The 26,061-nt window shown below is 42.9% G+C and overlaps 1 long non-coding RNA gene across 2 annotated transcripts; it reads left to right on the forward strand.

Annotated features, from left to right (window-relative positions):
* The first annotated feature begins 101 nt into the window (after positions 1 to 101).
* LOC116510974 lies at positions 102 to 25,692 on the forward strand. 2 transcript variants are annotated; one of them, XR_004255704.1, is made up of 12 exons: positions 102 to 990; positions 4,983 to 5,082; positions 5,187 to 5,278; positions 5,620 to 5,825; positions 5,968 to 6,049; positions 7,017 to 7,139; positions 11,541 to 11,707; positions 17,730 to 17,821; positions 20,671 to 21,824; positions 22,081 to 22,162; positions 23,285 to 23,377; positions 25,272 to 25,692. It is a non-coding gene; the product is annotated as an uncharacterized LOC116510974 (long non-coding RNA). The 2 variants fall into 2 exon arrangements; XR_004255705.1 differs by having other exon boundaries at positions 5,620 to 5,706.
* The last annotated feature ends 369 nt before the right edge of the window (positions 25,693 to 26,061 follow it).

The raw sequence follows: 26,061 nt of genomic DNA on the forward strand, positions 1-26,061 counted from the left end.
AACAGAATGCATTTTATTGTAATGATAGGGAAACACTCTCATTTCTCAACTCACACTAGGTGTGTTATTTTTTTAGTACCCATTTAAAATTTATTATTCAATTCACAGTCTGGGACTGATAAAAATTTAACAGTTTTAAGTCCTAACAACCTAAAAGCTATTAAGGTAGCAGCTGAGTATTATAGGCAGTTCCGAGTAAGGTGTTTTTGTTGTTGTTGCAAAGTCAGAATATTCAAGTCTAATATGAGTTCAAAATTTTCATGCATCTAGGCAACCCTTTGGGTATTGCTCCAAGGGCTCCTATAACTATTGGTACAATCATTGATTTCTTCCTCCACAATCGCTTAACTTCAATTTGCACATCATGATATTTTGTTATTTTTTCTAGTTGTTTCTCTTCAAATCGTGCATCACCTGATATTGCAATATCAATGAACCAGACTTTTTTTCCCCACAGTAGTGATGTCAGCTGCGTTGTGGGCCAGATGTCTGCCTGTTTGGATCCCACAAGATCTTGACCTGTTTGTTTTCAAGAACTTTATCAACTTGGTGTCCCCAGTAATTTTTGTTGCATTCAAACCCAAACTTCTGGCAAAGTTAACAATGCATAATTTTGGCAACTTGATCATGACATTGTAGATAATTATTATTTTCTTTATCTTGTCCTATTGAAACCAGCCTGCTTAGGATTTAAAAAACATGAAGCAATTTACATGTCATTTCCTTGAGCAAGTTTATATGCCCTAATTTAAATTTTGCATTACAGATGTGAGGAAAGGAACCCAAATCCAAACAATTTATTTCAATAGCTTTAATGTACAAACAAAAAACCAGCAACCTACGAGTGCTGTACTGTACATGGAACAATGGCTTTCCATCTATATATCTTCACGGTGGAAAATCAGGGGCAAGTCAAACATGTTGGATGAAAAGGGTGTGATCAGATGCATCTCCCAGAAAGACAGCCTCCTATTTTCTCTAAATATCCAGGTATTTCAGAAATATATTGCTTTATATTAAAGATAAACAATTTAAGGCTCCAGACGGCATTCTTTTTGCTTAAGCTGATAAACCATCAAAGCTGTGCAATTCTTTCAGTGAAAGCTGCCTGATTTTAATATATAGCCTGCAAAGTTTTAGCTCTAGGAAGGGCTACACCATCTACCATTTTTAGTAATAGGCAACAGTTTTAGTTCAGTAACATACAAATTCATGTTAAAGATAATTATGAACTATAACCATTCTTAATTGGTGACTATTTGTTTGCAGGTGATATCTATTGCAAATTCTAGTAATACAGCTAAGGCTATTAAGATAGTTTTGAAATAATTTGTAGAAGTGCCAGTCATTTTTCACCCTATGGAACGATCTCCCCGTGGAGATTCGTACCCTCACCACCCTCCAGACCTTCCGCACAGCCCTTAGAATCTGGCTATCCCGTCAGGCCTGGGGCTAAGACTGTAACCCGCCCAAATGGTATGAATGTTGTGTTTTTTTAATTATGTATTGTCTTATATGTTAAAAGTTTGTCTCCCCCTCCCCTTTGGGTTGTGAGCCGCCCTGAGTCCCCCCAGGGAAAAGGGCGGCATATAAATAAACTCTACAATCTACAATGAGTCACAATTCATGTTTTTCCATACCTTTCCTAAAATATTAAATGAGATAACGTATTTTAAATAGAGCCATAGAAAGGAAATCCTTCTAATATCTAGGAATTAATTTTATTTTAAAAAATCAACAAACTAATAATAATTTTATTATGTGAAAAAAGTGAAGGAAATGAAAAAGTGGGATTAAAAATAATTAAATATGCTGGGTTGAATTGCAAGATTTAATGTGATGGCTCTTTCAAAATTAAATACTGTTTTTTTTTTATTTTGAACTTTTCCAGTAGAAGTACCAAATAAAATATGGCAAAGAAAAGGGTTTAACTTGTTTCAAAACTAAACAGTTAAGAATTCATGGAAAGAACATGTAAAAAGGTTCTGTTTGTACAATTATGCGATCAGCAGTAGATTTGGGGCACATCATTCTCTTTACATTGGAAAAGGAGGGAAGGAAAACCTTCCAGTAATTAGCATTCATTTGTCTGCCTGGCTATCTGTTTACGAGCTGTTTCTTCACTGTTTTTATCTCCAGTGACTTCAAGGCAATGGACAGATCACAAACAATAATAAAAAACAAAAGCTGTAAAAAAACATAGAAATCAACAAAAAATAAAATAAATCCCAGTTCCCCCAATTGCAAGCCATTCCCTCACATTCATTTTAGACTTGAGAACCTCCCTGAGATCCAGCCTCACACTACCTCAATATTTCCATGCAAAAGCAAAATTAATTTCAAAGCTTGATCTTGCCAGATCAAGGGTATGTCACAGGCAAGGATAAGCTAGCTGAACTGTAAGATAACGACAGAATTAGGAATAGATAGTCCTCGATTTACAATGATTCATTTAGTGACCGTTCAAAGTTACAAAAGGGCACTGAAAAAAGTGACTTAAGACAGCATTTCAAACTTATGACGGATGCAGCATGCCCATGTTCAAAATTTAGACACTTGGCAACTGACTCATGTTTATAACAGTTGCATTGTCCTGGGTCATGTGATCACCTTTCAAACCCTTGCAAGCAAAGTCAATAGGGAAGCCAGTTTCACTTAACAACAGGGTTACTAACTTAAAAACTGCAGTGATTCACTTAACAATTTGGGCAAGAAAGGTCGTAAAGTGGAGCTAAAATCACTTAACAAATGTTTCTCTTAGCAACAGAAATTTTGGTCTGAATTGTGTTCATAAATCAATGACTACCTGTAACCCAACTCTGTGAATACTTTATATTAAACATGAAAAAACCTCTCTAAATCAGAGATTCTCAAACTCTGGGTCAGACTTTCTAGGGAAAAATGAACAAATTTAAGAAGGGGTGCAAATTATGTCAGCCTTGCACATAAGAAAACTGATTTGATGTGAAAATTAGCTCTGTATCTTCCTGGATCTGGGCTGATCACATGAAATGATTCCTCTTTTTAAAGAATAACAGCACCATGTGGTTTTTTTTATTTTGCAAGAATATATTCTGTAAAAGGGAGAACTTTTCCCCTGATCCAGATTTAGGGTTCAGCGGGTTGAAGAATGCACCTGGTGTTGCAAATCAATTGGGCTGAAGAGGAATTGGTATAAAGTGATTGCTGATTTTAAGACATGGCTGTGTCTTGGGGGAGGGATCTGGTTGGGGAGGGATATTTTCTTTCTCTCCCTCTCTTCCACTTGAACTTGGTGTACAGATGTAAAAGCAGGGGGGAACTGTTTGCTTCATGCAAACAGAAAGAAATGAGAGGGGGAGCTGTGATGTGCACCAAAGGACAAAAGAGAGTTACTGGCAGAGAGTTATCATCATGAGTCTTGCTCAAATGGGTGGTTTAATAAAGCCTCCATTTTAAGGGGCAGTTTATCAATTTATTGAATAAAAGGGAAAAACCTGATCCTTTGGCTGCCTTAAGAACTGGATCCCTCAATACTGGAACTAGTCTAAAAGAGTTATGTGATTTGGGGCCCAGCATTATTAAGTTATGCATATTTTCTTTGAGTAGAATCTTTTCTATAAATATTTTTTTTTGGTCTGAATTATTTTATGAGAAATGATGTCTGAAGTTAAACACCTCAAGAGAGAATTTCTCTGCTCTTTCTCTGTCCTTAAACAACACCATCTAACAAAAGTTTGGCCTGCAGAAAAAGGTATCTGCACCTAAACAGAAGGAACAGAGGGCGCTGTCTCTAGAAAGGCTCCATACAAAGAGCTTTGGCTTCTGTACCAAAAGCTGAGAAAGAGGCAGCTTGAGAGATTTGTTTCTAGGTTCTAGAGATATTTGGCTGCCAAAAATGTATGCAGAAAAGGTGGAGCAGGTCCCCTTCAGCTCTCTGGGAATTTTATTGGTGGTAGGACTTCATCCATCCAGGGTCAAAGCTCACCAATTGCCAGGGGTCACTGAGGAGAGCAAAGTGAAGGAGAACGAAGATGTTTTCCAAGATGTAAGTAGGTCTTCAGAAGGGCTGCTCTCTCTCTATTTTCTTGTTTGGGAGGTGGAAGGTTTGTCTATGTGTGGGGAAGGAGGCAGGTGGTAGAAGACATCCATGATCTGATCTTCAAAGCTGTCCAGAGGAAGCCACACACCTAGAGACTGTACAGCAAGGGAGAAAAAAAGTTTTCCTGTGATCGTAGAGACAGCAACCAGACTGGGTATGCTCCGTCCATTAACCAATCTGACTGAGTCTACACTTATGATGTCATCAGGCCCTTGTGGCTCCTCCCCAGTTTCAGACTCAGTCCAACCTGGACTGGCTGTGAGAATTGCTCTCTCTTCCAAAATTCAATTATAACTTTAATTGGCGATTTTTTCCCCAAAATTTTTTTTATTCCTTTAAATTGGTTTTTCAAATAATTCTTTATTCTGACAAATTGGAGGGAAATTCGAAACTGCTCTCTGGCTGTCTCTCTTCAGCCGTCTGACTGCTTGTGGCCACGAGTTCACTCAGGAAGCCTGCTTTGCAATCAGATCGGCCAGCTCACGAGCTACGGCTCCACAGCTGTTTCCCCGCGGCGCTCCTTGACTGGGCACTCTGAGGGACACGCAACCAGCCGTTTCACGCGCAGCGGTTCCAGGCGAGTTTGCTGGCCCATTTTGCAGATCACCTGGCCACACTTAGTATTGGTGGCCATTTTGTGGATCGGAAAAGCCTGCGAAGATAGCGGTAGCCATTTTGAGGCTTGGAAAGTGGCTTATGAAGTGGAGAGAAGAAAGGGGAGGGTGGCTTGGTCTCCCCATCTCTCCTAGCAGTTGACCCAGTTTATCCTATTCTTATGGGAAAAATGAAACTGAGGGTTGCTCATTGATTTTGTTGTATTTATTTTGTACAATGACAATAAAGACTAATATTATTATACTAATATGGGCACTGATATCTCTTCTTTTGATCCCACACCAAGGTCACACCAGCCATGGACCCATCAGTGGAATCCATGCTGTTAGACCTCTATCTTCTATTGGATGGCCACCATGGAGATACAAGATGAAGATGTTTCTGAGGTACCTCCTTCACCAACATTTCTGGGATTTCCTTTCTGCTGTTGACATGGATGGGAAAATGTTCCCCAAAAGTAATAGCACCATCTCTTATGTTTCTTTTCAAGTGGAGAAGTTGGTGGAGGAGGACTTTGGCCTGACGCTCAGAGGCCTCCTTCGGCAGTCTTCCACCTCAGTGCATTTCATTTTTATTTTGAAGGTAAGGAAATCCCATGAGGAGCTTGAAGAAACATTTGACCAGTGCAAACATTCACAGAATCAAATTTAAAACTTCTATAAAATGTCCCTGGGTGAACAATAACTGGAGGATTGTTCCTTAAGACATGCATCAAGTACCATGAGAACTTGGCTTGTCACAAAAGTTGCTGTTCTTCAGACAGGGATCTCTTCGGAATAAATTTAGGAATATTGGAGCCTTATTAGAGGGACTGGATGGTCCCAGAGCCTGAGAGAAGGATGTATTATAAATTGCACACATTGTAGTTTAGCAGTGAGATTCTTTGGTCTCAGAAATGAGCAAATGTGTCCTTTCTTTGTCAGTTCCACAGTACTTGCACCCACATGGGAAACTTCTTGCCGGTGCTGAACCAGCTCTTCTACTGTGGGAATCATCATCCCAGGATCGATGTACGCAGGAAAACTAAACTAACAAGAATTGCAGCCTTTGAGTCCCCCACAGCTCTTGGGACCCCACCCTCAAATAACTACTCCCTTGGAACCAAAGTGTGTTTGTGTGTGGGGAGAAGGTATTTTCCCTCTCATTCCACTTGAGGACATTCTGGGAAGGATGTGTTGCTAATAATATTTGTGTGATGGGCCAAGGGAAGAAGAATTACTCTCCAAGACACTTTGGCAACAGTGTGAGTCACTTCTTTCTCTATCTTCTAGCTTGATGAAGTCCAGCAGGCTTTCCCAGATGTTCCTGGGGAAATCTGGCAGGTTGGAACGACCTACAAAAAGATCAATGAAGGTAACTATTTGCACTAAGAGGAGGGGGTGAGGACATCAGCACATAAAGTGACAGAAAATCAATAGCATATCTGATTTACCCTCCAATGGTAATCCTCAATTTATGACCTGTTGCTGTTCAACTGTTCAAAGTCACGAGAGACTCGAAAAGAGCTACTTATGACCTGCCCCTTTAGTTATGACAGTCACACCAACCCTAAACTCATGTGATCACATTTCGAGGACTTGGCAATAAGTTCAGATTTATGATCATTTGCAGCATCCAATGTTTGCATGATCATGCTTTGAGATTTTTTTGTTGTTTTAGAGCAAAATTAAAATAATGGCAAAAAACAGCCACTAGATAATCTACATTGGGACTTAACCACTATGTGATTCGCTTAACAACTGTTGTAAAAATGATTGTAAAATTAAATCTGGTCATGTGGTGACTCAATTTAAAACTGCAATGACTTACCACCCCAAAATTTTGAGCTCAGTTACTGTCATAAGTTGAGGAAAACTACCATAGGTAGAAAACCTGTATATGTTTCCCACCTATGTAGCAAACAGATTAAATTTTAATATCTCTTTGTCTTTCAGATTTTCTCCCTTTGTTTGGAGCCATAAAGTCCCCTGCCATTTATCAACTTCCCTCCTTAGTTTTTTTCACCTTTCATTTCCATGCAGGTGACCTAGCAGTAGAGGAGCTGTCACCTCCCACCCTCCTCTATCGATCCAGCTATACAGTTACTATATAGTAGTAACTATAGTATAGTATAGTATAGTATAGTATAGTATAGTATAGTATAGTATAGTATAGTATAGTATACAGTTACCTTTCAAAGATGGATGAAAAAAATTCCACTGTCTCAAGGAAAGGGCCTTCATTTGTTCCATGTACAACCTACAGCAATTATTTGTAATAGTTGAATTTGCTCCGTTGTACTTTATGACCTTACTGTAAATCCTGGTATTTTTGCTTCTAGATCATTGGAAGAATGGACCTCTGTACTATGAAGTTCTTTGAGTTTCAAAGATGGCACTGAGACTGTGTGTCTTGTGTGGCAGATGCCAACTATGGTATAATCGGTTTTAATATGCTGCAGCAGGTTGGTAGTATGAAAGATTGGACTAAGAGATAGTTGAATTTCTGCAAATGTGGGTTTTTCTTCTATCAAATATATGGTTGATGCTGATTTTGCCATGTAATTTGTCTCTTCTTAGGCTGTTTAGAAGCTTGGGACAAAATTCCATGTGGTGCCTAAATCTCACCTGCTTGTTTGAACTGTCACTGGCTAACTATCATCTCCCCAGGATAGAGGAACAATGAAACATACTGCAAATCCATGAACTCTATTGAGGATAGACTAGGATTTTTCATAGGAGAGTGTCTTTCTTGTATCTATGGGACCTTTATATGTCCCTAATTCCAGACCACCCATTTAAGGCAAACACAAGATAAAGAATACAGAAGTTCAGTCAAAATGCCTACCTTCGGACTTTCAAGATTCCGTTAATGTAGTCTTACAATAAGGTAGAATTAGTCATGTTTCTCCCAGGTTTACCTGGGAGGCCTGTCACAATGTGGTAGAACTAATTGTCAACTCTGAACTGGCCTGACACAAGCCATCTTTGAGGATTCACTATAGAGATGAGGGTTAGGGAGTGGGGAATAGAGATAGCTGGAGGAGTTAGTAACCAAAACAAAATAGTTTTCTCTGGGAACCAAGGACATTCCCACAGTTGGATGAAGAGAGGAGTAATGAAGTTACCAAGTAACTGGACAGCGCATTGATTGGACCATGTGATTGACTGATTGGGAAAAGGGGAAAACTTTTACTTTTAATTAGGTGAAAACCACAGGAACCATTAGAGTTGGTTTTCACCAGTGTATGCCAATATGTATCTAACAAAACTGTTCTTTAGGAAAACACTTGCCTTGGAGTTCTATTTGCCATGAGTATATTACTTGGAACCCTGACACTAATAATATCAATGCCTAGATTAGAATTAGCAGCTATGATTCTGTGCAATTCCCAGTCACAAAAGACAAATTGCCTTTGGAAGTTGTAGGTGCCCCATCACTAGCGGCTTTTAAGAAGAGGCTGGACAGCCATTTATCAGAAATAGTATAGGTCTGTTGCTACAGCAGGGGATTGGACTTTGTTACTGTACAATGTAACAAGCAGGGCTGTCCATGTTCCCCTTTATTATTTAATCATGTTATAGAAACCCTAGCAGTAGGTCTTTGGAGCAAAAAAGAAATCAAAGAGAAAAATTAGATAAAAATTATCTACAGCCTCTATGGGCACATCCAAGGGGAGGCATGCTATGGGTCTTGAACTTCTGGCCTTCAAGTTCAGAAGTTCAATGCTGTTCTCATTTTTCAGCAACTGCCCCTTGGTTCTCTAGCCATTTCATAAGTGGGAGAGGAAGAGTGTTGAAACTGCTTACTGCCTCCTGTCAGGTTTCCATGTGAACTCAGATTTCAAAAAAGCCATGCAAGAAGAGGATGACTACAAAGAAGCCATAGAACTATTGATGTGGAGGGAGGAGAGTTGGAGGAGAGGGTGGTGTAGGTGAAGAAGAGGCAGAGCCTTGAGTGAGTCAAGAGAAGACTCTGCCTAGAATTGTTACGTCCATACATGTTTCAAGTCTATCCCCCCTTAAATTCAGTTAACTAGCAGCAATTTAGTGCTGACCGTTAGTGGACTAGATTCTTGTTTGTAGGCCTGAGCAATAAATATTTTGAATTTAACATGTGGTCCTGATTCTTCGGGATTAACAATACTTTTTTAAAAGTCAAAGTTCATGTTCTTCCATCCCTTTCCTAAAATACTAAGTGAGATAGCTAGTATTTTAAATATACCTATAGAAACTCCTTCAAATCTCTACAAATATTTTTAAAATATCAATCAACTATTTAATAATAATTTCATCCCAATATTGAAAAAATAAAGAAATGACAAAGTGGGATAAAAGTATTTAAATATTCTGAGTTGAATTGTGGCAGTTGAAATGATGGCTCTTTCAAAATTAAATGTTTTATTTCCAGCTCTTCCACTAGAAGTACCAAATTAAATTTGGCAAACAAAAATATATTTTTTTAATTTCAGAAGGAAACGGTGAAGAATTAATAGAAATAACATATATAGACCTCAGAAACAAGGAGGATGAGGAGTTCCATTTTTAGAAATATACTACCAACATCAGATTTGAGGCATATCATTCCCTTTACATTGGAAAACTATATAGGGAAAAATTGCAGTAATCAGCATTTATTTGTCCCTCTGTCTGTCTGTCTGCCTGCCTGCTTGTCTGTTTATGAACACACTCACAAACAATAGTAAAAACAACAACAGCTGTAAAAAGACATAGAAATCAGCTAAGAACCTCCCAATTCCCCCAAAATGCAAGTCATTCCCCCATATCCAGGTTAGTCTTGAGAACTTCCCTGAGATCCAGCCTCACACTACCTCAACACTTCCATGCAAAAGCAAAATTAACTTGTCAGATCAAGGATTTGTCACAGACAAGGATAAAGAAGCTGAACTGTAAGAGACCAACAGAAATAGAATACAGGTAATGCTCGACTTACAATTCATTTAGTGACAATTCAAAGTTACAAAAAGGCACTGAAAAAAGTGACTTAAGACAGCTTTTCAAATTTATGACGGTTGCAGCATGCCCATGTTTATGTGATCAAAATTCAGACACTTGGCAACTGACTCATGTTTATGACAGTTGCAATGTCCCGGGTCATGTGATAACCTTTTGTAACCTTTTTACAAGCAAAGTCAATGGGAAAACCAGGTTCATTTATCAACCGTGTTACTAACTTAAAAACTGCAGTGATTCAATTAACAACTGTTGCAGGAAAAGTCGTAGCCCATGCAAAAGCAAAATTAACTTCAAAGCTTGATCTTGCCAGATCAAGAGTATGCCATAGTCAAGGGATACGTTAGCTGAAATATAAGAGACTGACTGTGAGATACTGTACAGAACATGAAAATATCTCTAAAGAGGTTTTCAAACAGGGAGAAATGAATAAATTTAAGAGAGGATGCAAATTGGATAAGTCTTGACCCTAGAAAAACTCAGCTGGTGAATTCATTCCTCATTTAAAACAATAACAGCACCATATTGCTTTTATTTGAGAAAATATATTCTATAAAAATGGGAACTTCCCCATCCCCAACACCCAGTCTGGATTTAGCATGAGGGAGAATGCATCATGATGTGGAGATGGAATGAAGAGGAAGAGATACAAAGTGATTGCTGATTTATCTGTGTCTTGGGGAGGGATCTGGTTGGGGAGGGATATTCTCTTTCTCTCCCTCTCTTCCACTTGAACTTGGTGTACAGATGTAAAAGCAGGGGGGAACTGTTTGCTTCATGCAAACAGAAAGAAATGAGAGGGGGAGCTGTGATGTGCACCAAAGGACAAAAGAGAGTTACTGGCAGAGAGTTATCATCATGAGTCTTGCTCAAATGGGTGGTTTAATAAAGCCTCCATTTTAAGGGGCAGTTTATCAATTTGTTGAATAAAAGGGAAAAACCTGATCCTTTGGCTTCCTTAAGAACTGGATCCCTCAATACTGGAACTAGTCTAAAAGAGTTATGTGATTTGGGGGCCAGCATCATTAAGCTATGCAATATTTTCTTTGAATAGAATCTTTTCTATAATTTTTTTTTTTTGGTCTGAATTACTTTATGAGAAATGATGTCTGAAGTTAAACACCTCAAGAGAGAATTTCTCTGCTCTTTCTCTGTCCTTAAACAACACCATCTAACAAAAGTTTGGCCTGCAGAAAAAGGTATCTGCACCTAAACAGAAGGAACAGAGGGCGCTGTCTCTAGAAAGGCTCCATACAAAGAGCTTTGGCTTCTGTACCAAAAGCTGAGAAAGAGGCAGCTTGAGAGATTTGTTTCTAGGTTCTAGAGATATTTGGCTGCCAAAAATGTATGCAGAAAAGGTGGAGCAGGTCCCCTTCAGCTCTCTGGGAATTTTATTGGTGGTAGGACTTCATCCATCCAGGGTCAAAGCTCACCAATTGCCAGGGGTCACTGAGGAGAGCAAAGTGAAGGAGAACGAAGATGTTTTCCAAGATGTAAGTAGGTCTTCAGAAGGGCTGCTCTCTATATATTTTCTTGTTTGGGAGGTGGAAGGTTTGTCTATGTGTGGGGAAGGAGGCAGGCAGTAGAAGACATCCATGATCTGATCTTCAAAGCTGTCCAGAGAAAGCAACACACCTAGAGACTGTACAGCAAGGGAGAAAAAAAGTTTTCCTATTGGTCACCAAAAAACACTGTGGTGAGAAGAGCCTTTACCTGGCATGGGGAAACTGAGAGGGGTGAGGTAGGGAAGGGATGCCCTCAGGACTGGGCTTCTTCATAGAGATTTACACAGAAGGAGCTTCTCTCTTTGCCCAAATGCTATTCCTGAAACAAAACATAAAGCAAGTAGAGTCTGGAAGAGAAGTTTTAGTCCATTCTATTCTTTTTCTTAGGTTCTTGAGATTCCGAGAACGTTGTCGGCAAAAGTCTTCCAATGCTGTTTGGGGACAAAGAAAAGAAAGGCCAGGCCAGCAAGTCCTTCAAACTCTACATTGAAGGACACAGGCAATCTTTCTGGCCGAAGAAAGACAAAAATTATATCACAAAGTGGAACAGCATGGTAATGCAAATTGGATAAGTCTTGAGGAGGGATGTGGTTGGAGAGGGATATTCTCTTTCTTTCTTTCTCCAGTGCACTGCTCAGAGAGTCCAAATGCTGGGTTAATGCAGCCTATCTGCCCTTGGACTGAGTGATGTTTTTGTTGACCACGCCTCCCTTTGCCTGCACATGCTCAGTTCGAAAACTCAGTCTGCCCGAGTTAGGACTGTTTTGGGAGAGCTCCAGTCTAAGAGCAGAAAGGCTGGAAAAAGTTTCCCAATTTGGACCACGTTTAACTTCTCAGATAAAGGAAATCACGCTTCTACATCAGGTCTGTCTATTGCCTCCATTGAGGTTTCTGTCGCTTTAAGAGAAGGGCTACCGGGCTTCCCTGCTGCTGCTATTTGCAAGCACTGCAGGGGGTTGGAAAAGCTTGCACAGCGGGGGCTGGCTAGCAACTGGAGCAAAGGGTGGGGTAAACCAAGTTCCCTGTCGGAGCAGGGGCGTCCCATGGAGAGGAAAGGTCCAGCGAAGGCTCTGGGAAGGCTCTAAAACCAGCGAGCCGAATTGCTAGGATTCCCTCGCCTGCTCCATTTTGCCCGGCATCAGCAGCGACGGCTGGAGTCTTCGCGCGCTTTTTGAGGCTGGAAAGAGGGGGAAGCGGCTGCGCGCGCACCCCCCGCCATTTTGGATCGATCCGACTCACTGTGCAGAGCGGCAAAGCTCGGAGCGTGCGAGGAGCGAGGACAGCAAGACGGAGAGCCAGCCAGCCAGCGGAGCCTCAGCGAGCCCTTAGCGACTGCAGAACGCCGCGGGGAGGCTGGGGACTAGCCTGGGGAGCCAGCTAGTCTCTCCCTCCGGAAAATAAGCTAAGTCTCGGGGAACCGAGGGCGGTGGGAGGAAGGAATCCGACCCCAAGGCGGCCCTTCCCTCCTGGAGATTCTGCCAGCGCTTTTGGACCGCAAAGGCCAGCGCGTGCCCATCCCAAATCCAGCTATATTCCAGGCCTCGTGGGGACCTGAAATGGCTGAGGAATGCAGGGAGGCCTTAGGGGAGCAGGTGGGGCCCTCCAGCAAGCGCAGCAAGCTGGATCCCTCTGCAAATAAAGGCAAGGGGCATAAAGGCTCACTTGAAAGATCTTCGCCAAGAGCCACAATGGATCCCAGGGAGGGTTCAAGGCCCCTTCAGCCAGAACCTAGCCCAGACCGTCGCAGCAGGGAGTCAGCTTCCCCTGATCGTGAGGCCCAATCCCCCGGGGAAAGTGAATTCTTGTTTGGGAATAGCTATGCATCCAGGGATCCTTCTCCGGAAGCATCTTGGGGGTACCCCGATTCCCCTAGCTCCTCCCTTGGAGAGGAACGAGATTCTGTCCAGAACTCCCCCTTTGGGAGGGGTGGACCCAGTTCAGGCAGGCCTAGCCAGCGCAGGCCCAGTAAGCAAAAGAGAAAAGGGGAAAAAGCCCTGCTCTTTCCGATGAAATGAGGGAGGTAATTTCCTTAGCCATCTCCCAAGGGATAGCTGAAGGCATTAAGCGCAAGGGCTCTCGCAAGGGCAAGGCCCCAAAGGAAAAACGCAAACCTAGGGCCTCCACTTCTAAGGAGCCTGCATCCTCCTCCCCATCTTCAAGCCCCTCTCACTCTGGGCTTTCAAGTTCTGAGCAGGAAGAAGGGGAGATCTTCGTCCTTTCCGAGGATGAGAACCCTGCCCCTGACAAGCCAAAATTCACTGGCCTGTTTCAGCCGTCATTATTCAAGTCTATCTTACACAAAGCCATGACGGCCACAGAGTTAGGCCCCACGTCCAGACCTGAGGCCTCTCAGGCTTCCACTTCCAAGGATCTTAAGCATGGGTTGTTCAAAGAGACAGTAGAAACTCCCGAGGTTATTCCTGTGCCAGACCTATTTATGGACGCGGTGCAGCGCCAGTGGCTACAGCCAGGCACCCTGACCAACCCCCAGTGGGGGGGATAGAACTCTATATGCAGTAGAAGATAAAATGGAGGAAATCCTCAAATTCCCGGAAGTAGATGCCCCAGTCGTGTCTCTGACTTCCAATTCCAACCTGCCAGCTGAGCTCCTAGAGGGACTTAAGGCAGAAGATAAGAGGTCAGAAAAGGCATGTCAGAAAACACACATGGCGTCTGCCTGGGCCATCAAGGCATCCACCTCTGCCTCCTTTTTTATTAGGGCCACCCTATTCTGGCTGCGCCAACTCAGGTCCAGACCCCCGCCCAGGAAATCTAGGTGGCGCCATGAGCTAACCAAGATTATTACCGCTGTCGAGTATTCGGCGGATGCCACCTTGACAGCAGCGAAATTCTCTTCCAGAGCTCTAGCTTCCAATATCACCTCCCGCCGCCTTCTATGGCTCAGGCATTGGCAGGCCGAAATGAAGGCTAAATGGAAGCTGGCATCGGCCCCATTAAAGGGGGGCTTCTGTTTGAAGAGGCCCTGGACAAGTTTGTCACCGAAACCAAGGACAAACGCAAGATCCTTCCGGCAACCTTTAAAAGGGGTGACCGGAAAGGGGCGGGATCCTTTCGTAAGAGACCCTACAGGAGCCAGGAAACAGGGCAATCTTCTCACCCTTCCTCCTATCAGAGGCCCTTTCAGGCAGGGGGTGATAGGCACCAAGACAGGTCCTTCGGGGCTCGTGCCAACCAATCCCAGTCTTCCTTTCGGAGACCATTCCGAGGAGAAGGAAACAACAGTGGTGGATCCCGGCCCTTTCGTAAAGGAAAGTGACGGTCACAGGGATCCCCCCATCGGGGGTCGGCTACGGCTGTATGCCGACAGGTGGGAGGAGATAACATCGGACAAGTGGGTCCTCAACACCATTCGCAAGGGCCTTGTCCTGGACTTCCTATCTTTTCCCCAAAGAAAGTTTATCCGCTGTCCTACCCCCAGGAACCCAGAAAAGAGGGAGCGCATGAGGGCAGAAATCCGCCATCTCCTAGAGATAGAGGCGATAGAGCCAGTCCCCAGGGATCAGCAGGGGAGGGGCTTCTATTCGATCCTCTTCCTAGTGCCCAAGAGTTCAGGGGGGTGGAGGGCCATCTTGGACCTCAAGAGCCTAAATCAGCATCTGGCTTACAAGAGGTTCAAGATGCAGTCACTCCACTCCATCCTGGACTGTGTGAGGGAGGGGGACCTATTGACATCAATAGATCTCAAAGAGGCCTACCTGCATGTCCCCATCCATGTGGCACACAGGCGGTTCCTGAGGTTCTGTGCGGAAGGGAAGCATTTCCAGTACAGGGCTCTTCCCTTCGGGCTATCATCTGCGCCCAGAACATTCACCAAAATTCTGGCAGTCCTAGCGGCTCATCTCCGCAACCATCCGGTTCGTCTGGAATGTTATTTAGACGACATAATCATTCACTCTCTCACCACCAAGCAGGCACACCGCGATGTTTCTCTAACTGTGCAGACCCTGCAGTACCATGGCTTCTCTGTCAACATGGAGAAGAGCCAGTTCCGACCATCCACCTGTATACTGCACCTGGGTGCGGTCATCAACTCCACCTCCTGCCAGGTATTTCTTTCGCCAGACCGGCTGTCCAACCTGAGACGCAGAGTGAAGCACTGCAGCCTTGCTAGGTCGGTACCCATCATTCAGCTGTCCCAGCTCCTGGGGATAATGATCTCGTGAATGGGGGTGGTTCCCTGGGCTCGTCTTCACGCCAGGGAGCTGCAGTGGTTTCTGCTGCCAATGCAGAGGACCAAGAACAGCAACTCACTCAAGCGGGTTCGGCTCCCACGAAAGGTGATCCGGTCTCTGGCATGGTGGAGGTCCAAGGCAGTCAGGAAGGGCTGCTTGTTCAAGGAGCTGGAGAGACTAGTTGTCACCACGGATGCCAGCCTCCTGGGGTGGGGCGCCCACTGTCAGGGCCACCTAGCCCAAGGCTGATGGACTCAGAGGGAGGCCGTCCACAGCATCAATTGGCTGGAACTGAGGGCAGCTCGCCTAGCGCTGAGAAAGTTCGCATCTCTAGTAAGAGGGGCTCACGTACTGTTGATGACAGACAATGTGGCGACAAAAGCACACATAAACCGGCAAGGGGGCACTCGATCAAAGGCCCTCATGCTCGAGGCGGAAGCGCTGGGCAGGTGGGCGGAATGTCATCTGGCTTCTCTCAGTGCAGATCACATCTCCGGCATAAGCAACCGGGAGGCAGACTGGCTGAGTCGCCAACGCATCGACCACTCAGAGTGGCGCCTGCACCCGGACCTGTTCCAGCAGATCGTGAGGAGATTCGGCAAGCCACAGGTAGACCTGTTTGCCACACACAACAACACACAGCTCCCATGCTTCTTCAGTCGCTACCACTCGCCCCAGGCGGAGGGAACAAATGCTCTGAGGTCAGCGTGGCCTCAGGGACTTCTGTATGCCTTCCCTCCACTTCCGCTCATCCCTCAAGTGGTGAACAAGCTCCTGACCGAAAAGGCAGACCTCATTCTGGTGGCTCCCTTCTGGCCCAGAAGGCCCTGGTACGCAGACCTGGTCAGCCTCTCAGTTCAAAGACCTTGGAGAATCCCCCGGGACAAGATTGCCCTCAGCCAGGGGGCCATCATCCATCTGGAGCCCCAGTGGCTGCAGCTAGCCGTTTGGCACTTGAAGGGGAGCTCCTGAGAAAGCAAAAATTCTCTGACCAGGTCATTCGAACAATCCAAGCGTCCAGGAAGCCCTCTACGACTAGAATCTACGATGCCACCTGGGCCGCCTTCTCACAGTGGTGCAAGACTAGGAACATAGAGGCCTCCTCAGCCTCGATCCCCCAGACCCTAGACTTTTTGCAAGAGGGTCTGGATAAGGGCCTTGCAGTCAGCACCCTCAGACGCCAGGTTGCAGCGTTGTCTACCATCCTGGCAAAGGGCGCCTCTCGCTCGCTGAGTCAGCTCCCTCAGATCAAGAGTTTTCTCAAGGGAGCAGCGAACATCAGCCCTCCAGCTGTCCACCGGTATCCGTCATGGGATCTTCCATTTGTGCTTAAGGCCCTGACCAAAGCCCCATTTGAGCCTTTGAAAAAGACCAGTCTGCGCCACCTCACCATCAAAACCGCTTTCCTGGTGGCCATTACATCTGCTCGCAGGGTTTCCGAGCTTGCTGCGCTCTCTGTCAGGGAGGATTTGTGCGTAGTTCACCCAGACAGAGTAATATTGAGACTTGATCCGTCATTTGCTCCGAAAATTAACTCTCTGTTTCACAGGACTCAAGAACTTATTTTGCCCAACTTCTGTCCCCATCCTTCCCACCCTAAGGAGCGTGAGTGGCACAAGCTGGACGTGAGACGGGCCGTGCGCACGTATGTAAAGAGAACAAAGGACTACCGCCGGTCAGAGGCATTCTTTGTCTCCTTCCTCCCTGCATCCCTGGGCCGCAAGGTCTCCTCTCACACTGTGGGACGTTGGCTACGGGCTTGCATCAAACTGGCATATGAACACCAGGGCAAGACGGCTCCGAGACGAGTCACCACTCACTCCACCAGGAGCGCTGCAACGTCTGCAGCCTGGGCAACCCAGGCCTCTATCCTAGACATTTGTAGAGCGGCCACCTGGGCTTCCCCCACGGCCTTTATTAGAAACTATAAGATTGACACCTTTGCCTCAGCCGAAGCCTCCTTTGGCAGAAGAGTATTACAAAGAGTGGCTGAAATGCCAGAGGCTTCGGCGCTTCCCCACCCTGGGACTCAATAGCTTGGGCATGTCCCAGCATTTGGACTCTCTGAGCAGTGCACTGGAGAAAGACCGTTGGCTTACCTGAACGGTCGTTCTCGGGGCACTGCGAAGAGAGTCCAAACCCACCCGGGTGTTTGTATATTGAACGATGTGGCTGTATTGACTGTAATGATTACAGGACGGTGCCTTTGTTTTCGAACTGAGCATGTGCAGGCAAAGGGAGGCGTGGTCAACAAAAACATCACTCAGTCCAAGGGCAGATAGGCTGTGTTAACCCAGCATTTGGACTCTCTTCGCAGTGCCCCGAGAACGACCGTTCAGGTAAGCCAACGGTCTTTCTCTCTCTCTCTCTCCTGTGTACATAGACTGCATGCAGAAGAAAAAGAAGGATATCTTCATCCAAGCAAAAAGAATGAAGAAGGCTGAGCAGTGATGTGGACCATAGGGACATTGCCACGTAAGTAGCTACAACAGAGCAGTAATAAGTAGTCTTGTTCAAGTGGGTGCCTTAACAGAGCTTCCATACTAAGGGGGAATCTACACTAGGAGAGCTAGGGATCAAAAAGTCCGATATTTTGCCTTTCTTGAGTTGGATCCTTGGGAACATGTCTAAAAGAGGGTCATGTGATTTGGGCTTCCAGCATCGTGAAGCTACACCATATTTTGTTTGGGTAGAATGTGAATATGAATACATTTTTTCTGGCTTGGATTGCTGTATGAAAAATGAGGTCTGTAGTTAAAAACCTGGGGAGTATTTTAAAGACAAAGAGCTCTGTCCTTAAACTCAGCACTTTCTAACAGTTCTCTGGCATACAAAAAAAGATTTCTGCATGTAAACCAAAATAACAGGGAGCTGATCCTAGAAAGAAAAACCCCAGCCTGTCATTTCCATAGGAATTCTGTTGGCTTTATGATTTCATTAATCCAGGCTCAACTGTCACTAATTATCAGTTGTCAATTAGTACCAAGAAAGATGTCTTTCAAGATGTAAGTTGGTCTTCAGAAGAGCTGCTCTAGTGCTTTTCTTAATGTTTTCTTCTTATTTAGGGGGAGGGGGTGTTTGTATATGGGGAAGGAGACATACTGTAGAAGACATCTATGTTCAAAGTTGTTCAGAAGGAGCAACACACCTGGTCACTATGTACAGCAAAGGAGAAAAAATATTCCTACTGATCTGTAAAAAGCATTGTGGCGAGAAGACCATTTGCCTGCGAAGGGGTACTGAGAAGGGTAAGGTAGGGAAGGAATTCCCTCAGGACTGGGCTCCTTCACAGAGATTTATTCAGAAGGAACTTCTCTCTCTTTCTGCCCAAATGCTCGCTTCAGCTCAGAGATTGAGCAGAGGCCAAATCTTTTCTGAATCATTAAGAACCCATTCCTACTGAAGCTCTTCTGACCACCATGCCTTCCCTTGAGGCTTTCTGCCTTTTGGGAGATACCTCAACAATTTGCCAGGAATCTTAAATTCACACTGGCAAATTTAGACTGTAATTATCCTAACCAGGTCAAAGAGTGCTATAAAAAAATAATTTCCAATAGTAAGAAATTATCTTAATATTTTGGTAGAGGAAAACAGGAAGTGTCTTCAACTGAGCAGAAATAAATGTGTGAGCTGGCCCAAGAGGGACATCCACAGACAACATGCTTCCAAAAGTTAGTGAGTTTTACTCAAGCAGCTAACTTAATGCAGCTTTCACATTAAGATGCAGCCTACATCCAAAGAGCTAGTCCTCCTCAGCAATACAATGGAAAATAGGCTGTTTTGTGATTTTAGAGGATAACTTCCCAAAGACACTGGCTTGGCATTTCTGGTATGCAGAAATGCTGAGCTAAAGGATGGCAGCTACCACCTCACAATGCTTAATGGCAAGGAGGTCTGGAGTCTTCTTGGAAACTCCAAGGCCTTTGTGTCCTCCTCCATCTACCTCTGGATTTAACTCTCAGTTATTACCTGTCGTCAGTGAGTGAAAAGTTCCATTTCCAGTAAGTTGGCTTTCTCAAGAGCTGCTGGACTCAAAGCAACTGTACTCATTTTGTAGCTAACCTCTCAGAGGATTGGGATAGTCCAGGGCTGGGTATTTGTTGTCATCTTAAGAAATGGGGTAAATGTGTTCCGGAGCAGTTTTATCTTTTAATCTTTTGTGGTCCTAAAAGACTTTTCCAATTGATTGGGATCACATAGCATCCTTAACCTCTGAATTAGGAAAGCTTTTTATATTTGATAAACTCATATAGTTTTGGAACACACCATGATTAAATCGACAGTTCATTGCAAAAGTTTTTTGTTTTTTTTTAAACTTTGGCTTCTTTCCACCACAGGGATGTTGTTATAGGATATTGTGTTCAGTTGAGTCAAAATAAATCTAGCTTTAGTGCATTTTAATTCCTTAGATTCCTTTTCCTGTGTTCTGGGACATTATTCAGGGATTTCTTTTTTCTGAGGAGAAAAAACAAGGAAGGCCAAGTCCTCCAACATGTAAATTGGATGACACAAGCTGGCCTCCTGACAAAAGAATCAGATTTGTGATTGATATGGAACAAAGTGGAGCAGTGTGATGAGTACACACTTTGGGTTGGGAGGGAACTTTGAAAGGGAAAGAAAAAGAGTTTCTTCAGGAATGGACTACTCCACGAAGGAACCATTTCTGCCTCTTCTCCTTTTTTAAATCTTTCTGTATTATTTTAATTAAAGGGAAGTTAAAATATAAAAAACACAAAACAATCAAAACATTAAAAAGTGTATTGAAAGAAAAAAAAAACCATCACATAAATGTTACCCCCTACTTGAATACTGATTAATATATTACTACAATAATAGTGCCCACCCCTTGTGAAACAGCCAAATGAGATTCCAGGTACAACAGCCAGTATTGTCTTGCTGTGATGGTAATTAAGTGGGAGGGAGATGGTAATGGGTGGCAAATTGGCAATCAAAGGAGGATAGGAAGATACTGGAGAGAGGAGAAAAGCTACCCCTGGATTCTCAGAAGGTTTAGCAGAAGCTCATCTAGTCTATCAGAGAAACAGAATGCAGCTTTCAAAAACTGGCCCACGAAAATGGTCCTTAACCTGACGGTAATTTTTCTTTGCACTGAAAGACCAGATGTAGCAGAATAGCAGGTCAAAGGGAGCTGGGACAAAGAGGAAGAGCTGGAGAAGCCTGGTTGAACTTGAATTCTCTGCTTCTCTCCAGTCTTGCTTTCTGCCAGGCTCTCCTGGGTGACAATAATTTCAACAGTTTCACTGCTGAACTAGGTACCTTGCTCACAATATATGACATCAGGTTGCCTTTTGTTTCTTTTGTAGTGGGTAAAGAAAATCTGTTTGCAGTGCTCAGCAACTGAGAAGGGAGAAGCCTTTCAGAAAGTCACTCACACCCTGGTCACCTTGCAGCTTGATTGGTATAACACACTTCACATCGGACTGCCCTTGAATAGCACCCAGAAGCTTCATTTGGACCATAGCCATTTACGACTTTTTCAGCTGGGTCACCAAATCAAAGGAAAGATTTTTCACATGAGGTGGAGAGAAGAGAGGGTAGTTTGACCTCCCCATTTCTTCTGGCAGTTGGCCCATCTTATACTAAGTCAGACCACTTCATTTTTATTTTGAAAGTAAAATGATAGAAGGAGATGCAACCATTTGCATGTCAAAACTCCTGTTAACTGTCCCACTGTCAAACTATCCACAATAACTGCATATTGTGAGGACACACATCAAGTGCCATAAGAATATGGCTTGTCACAAAAGTTGTTTTTCTCCCGGCAGGGATCTCTTCCTAAAGATGTGTATTCAACTAATGTTTCAAGGCCAGAATTGCAGAGGAAAGGGGACCAGGATCTAGAGTTCTTTTCTGGACGCAACTATTACGTATCCCATGGACTACAAAAATAACAAACAAGTCCTCACCCAAAATACCACTTGAAGCCAAGATCACCAAACAGATGCTGAAAATACTTTGGTCATGTCATGAAAGCGGACTCACTCAAAAAGTCAACCAGGCTGGAGTGATCAGCCGAAAAAAGAGAGGGGGCCATCCTAGCACCCCTGGCTAGACAGTATAAAAGATGACACTGAGATGACCATAGCAGATCTGAAGGAGGCAGTGCAAGACAGAGAGGCATGGAGAATGGTGACCCTTAGAGCAGTGAAAAGTCAGACATGACTGAATGGCTGACGATGACGGAATTCTTTGCTGAAATATGCATCCCAAAGCTTTCTCCTTCTAAGAGGCTGGATTTTAAGAATAGTGGAGCAATATTAGAGGCACAGGATGGTTCCAATGGTGGAGAGAAGACTTTATTATCAATTGCATGCCTATGTTTTGGCAATGACATTCTTGATTCTAAAAAATGAGGAAATGTCCTTTTTCAGTTCACTTCGAGCCACACAAATGGAGATTGTTCTCTGCTGTATTGAACCAGCTCCTCTACTGTGGGAACCATCATCCTAGGATCAATGTAGGTAGCAAAGCTAAAGTACCATGAATTATAGACTTTGAGTCCCTCTTTGCTCTTGGGACCTCACCCTCATATAACCTCTCTCTCGGAACCAAAGGGCAGTTCTTTTTCCTCTGATTCCACTTGACAGTGGACTAAGAAGTCCCTGGAATGGCTGTCTTGCTGATAATATTTGTGTTGATGGGCCAAGGGAAGGAGAATTACTCTCCAAGGCACCTTGGCAACAGTGTGAGTCACTTCTTTCTCTATCTTATAGCTCGATGAAGTCCAGCAGGCATTTCCAGAAGTTCCCAGGAAAATCTGGCATGCTGCTAAGGCGTATGCTTACATTAATGAAGGTAACTTTATTCAGAACATTAAGTGGAGAGGGTGAGGGTATTGGCACACAAAGTGACAGAAAACCAACATTACAATTTGAATTCCCAATGGGGTGCATGTAATCGTCAACTTACAAGCAGCAATCATTTAGCAACTGTTCAAAGTCATGACAGATTTTTAAAAAGTTATTTATGACCTGTCTTCAAAGTTACATCAGCCCCGTCTCCTATGATCATATTTGGCAACCACCTAAAATTTATGACCAGTTGCAGCATACCATAGTAATGTCATCATGTTTTAGGTTGGGTTTTTTTTTGTTGCAAAAATGGTAAAAACACTACTTCATACCTCTTCTGGAAGCTCAACTATGTGCCATTATATAACATAGAGAACTCTCTAGGTGGATAAGTAGCAAATGGGTCTTTTTTAAGGGGTTTGAAGGAGAATAGCAAATTGACTTATTATATTTAATTGGGGAACAATCATATCTGTTTTTGGAAGGGTGGAGATAGATTGGCTTTGGAGATTGGACTTACTGTATTCAATCGATTGATAAGAGGTTAAATTAAGAAACAAAGGTGGATATTTGATCTGGGACAAATTAGGGTTAATATGTAGTTTAGACATTAATGGCTGTGTGTTGTGTTGTTTTGAGGGGACAGCACATTTACAATGTTATACAAGCTGTATACTCACTACTTTACATTGTAGCCAAGTGTCATTTTTTTCAGTTGTCACATGAAAAGATATACTTAAATATTTACAAAATGAGAGGGGGGTGTACTCACTACTGTGACATATTGTGTAGATGACAGGCTAACAATTTGTATTTAGTAGTTTAGTAATTTAAAATTCTTTTGGCCTGTTTTGCAAGGGGTGGCAAATGAACACTGTTGTATTATATTAATCAGCATTCAACTTGGAAGGATATTATGTCTGTGTGTATATGTGTGTGTTTTAATCTTTTTTTCGTTTTTTAAGATACCTTTTCTGTTTAATGCCTTGTTTGTTGTGTTTTTTATTCTTTTGTTTTTGTTAATATTTTGAAGGTTTCTATTTTAACTATTTTTGAATAAACTAAATATTATAAGGGGGGATTCCTCAGAATGGAGTCTCAGTAACATTTTAAGTTTCCTTTCTAGAAGAAAAAGCAATTGTGACCCAAGGAGAAGACACCACACAGCCTCCCTGACCTATCAGTGTCCAGGAACAAGAACCTATATAGTCTTGTGATGGTAAATATGTGGGAGAGGGATTTAAATAGTTGGCAAAAAGGAGGATAGGAAGATACTGGAGAGAGGGGAAAAGCCACCCCTGGATTCTCAGAAGGTTTAGCAGAAGCTCTTCTAGTTTGTCAGAAAAACAGAATGCAGCTTTCAAAAACTGCCCAGGAGAAAGGTCCTTAAGCTGGGGGTAATTTTTCTTTGCATTGAAAGATCAAATGTAGCAGAATAGCAGGTCAAAAGGGACTGGGACAAAGAGGAAGAGCTTGAGAAACCTGATTGAATTTGAATTCTCTGCTTCTCTCCATCCTTGTTTCCTCCTGGATGACAATAATTTTAGCAGCTTTGCTGTGGGATTAGCTATTTTGCTCACAATATAAGATATTCACGTCAGTCTTTTTTTTCTTTGGTAATGGGTATAGAAAATCTGTTTGCGGTACTAAGCAAGCAAAAACCTTTCAAAGAACCACACCCTGGTCACCTTGCAGCTTGATTATTACAAAACAGCTCACACCTTGAATACCACCTGGGTGCTTCATTGGAACTTGGGCATTTCAGATTTTTTCTGTAATACTTTGTCATTGTACGTGTATACGCAGTATACCCATACAGCGAAATTCACATAACACCCATTTTTCAGCTGAGATCACCAAATCAAAGGAAAGGGGTTTGCATGAGGTAGAGAGAAGAGAGGAAAGTTTAACTTCCCTATTTCTCCTGGCAGTTGGCCCATCTTATACTAACTCAGAGCACTTCATTTTTATTTTGAAGGTAAAATTATTGAAGGAGATTGAAGAATATTTGACCAGTGCAAACATTTGCAGTATCACATGACATGTCAAAACTCTTGGTAAATCTCCCACTGTGAACAATTACTGGATAGTGTGAGGACACACATCAAGTACTATAAGAATATGGCTTGTCAAAAGTTTTTTTTCAGGCAGGGATCTCTTCATAAAGACACATATTCAATTGTAATGTTCCAAGGCCAGAATTGCAGAGGAGGGAAGTGGGGAGTGCTTGTAGGGACCTGGAGTTCTTTGCTAGAGGCGATTTGGAACAAAAGGACAGGGAGGAGTTCCTTTTCCTCTCATTCCACTTGGTTTTGGTGTTGATGGGCCAAAGGAAGGAGAATTACTCTTCAAGATACCTTGGCAACAGTGCAATGCATTTCTTTCCAGCTCAACAAAGTCTAGTCAGTATGTGCAGGATTTCCTAGTGAAATCTGGCATGCTGCAAAGATGTATGCTTTCATTAATGAAGGTAACTTTATTTAGAACATTAAAAGGAGGGAATGAGAGTATGGGCACATGAAGTGACCGAAAAACAGTCCCGTGCTTTGTAACCTTTTTACAAAGAAATCCTCAATCCAGAAATCCTCAACTTAAAACAGGTCGCTTAACAACTGTTCAAAATCATGACAGACTTGAAAAAAGTTATTAGGGAGCTCTCCTCAAAATTATGACAGCTGTACCACCCCATTTGCCAAGCAGCTGAAATTTATATGACCAGTTGAGGCCTAATATGGCAACCTGTGATACTTTATTATTTTCCAGCAAAAAACAAATTCCAAAAAAACCCCATCGGATAACCTGGATCTGGACTTGTGACCATGTAATTCAATTCATGATGATAGGATTCACTTAACATTGTAAAAAATGGTTTTAAAGTTTAGACTGGTCACATGGTGACTTAATTTAAAACTGCACTGACTTATGACCAAAACTTTGGTCTTGTTGTTGTAAGTTGGGGACTTCCTGTATATGTTTTCCAGCTATGTAGCAGAGTTTAAATTTCGATATCTCTGTATCTTTCAGTTATTCTCATTTGATTAAAGGCATATGGTTCCATTTGCCAAATTTGTCAAATTCCTTTCTGCCCTTTTCTCATCTTTTTTATCATGTAGGTGACTAACAGCAGAGAATCTGTGACCTCCTTCCCGCCCCTATTTAAGCAGCTAAGGTGGAGAATCAAAATTCAATCTAGACAGCAGCTGGGAATGGACACGTGTTGCATTTATGCTATTTGCTTTCTTCTCTGAAATACTGTTTCTTTACATAGATATGCACAATCATTTGTGCTACGTTTTCAGTATCCTTGAAAACATTAGTCAAGTTTTCTCTACTTTTTCAATATTGTATTGATATGTATTATACAGAAGTGTTTACTGGAGTTTGGATAACCATTTTGTTATCCTCACTACTTAAGGGTTATTTTATTTATAAACAATGTAGAAATATCTTACAAGAAGCAATATGTAATAAATAAACTGAAAATTGCATTTAAAAAACTGTATGCTTGACTACATTTGACTACCATGGTGGCCTTACATCACTTGCCATTTAGTTTTTAAGTGAATCCTTATGGCTTTTAAGCAAAACATTACATGACTGTGATTTACAATCACAATGATTTTCTGTGATTTACTTCCACATTTTCCCTTACTCTGCTTGTCACAAATTGATTCAAAGTAGTTTTTCTGGCAGTGTCCCATTGGTCCATACCCTGGCTCAGGCCTTTCCGTCCCTTTTGCTTGCATGTAGACACCCTATTTTTTTTTCTGCACCCCAAAGTTGAAGTACAAGAGAGAAAGAGAATATCCCTCCCAAACCATGTCCCTCTCCATGACATGGAGCATGCCTTAAGATCAGCAATCACTTTATATCAATTCCTTTTCAGTCCAACACACCACGATG

Source organism: Thamnophis elegans, chromosome 7 (genome assembly GCF_009769535.1).
Source record: "Thamnophis elegans isolate rThaEle1 chromosome 7, rThaEle1.pri, whole genome shotgun sequence".
NCBI lineage: Eukaryota > Metazoa > Chordata > Lepidosauria > Squamata > Colubridae > Thamnophis > Thamnophis elegans.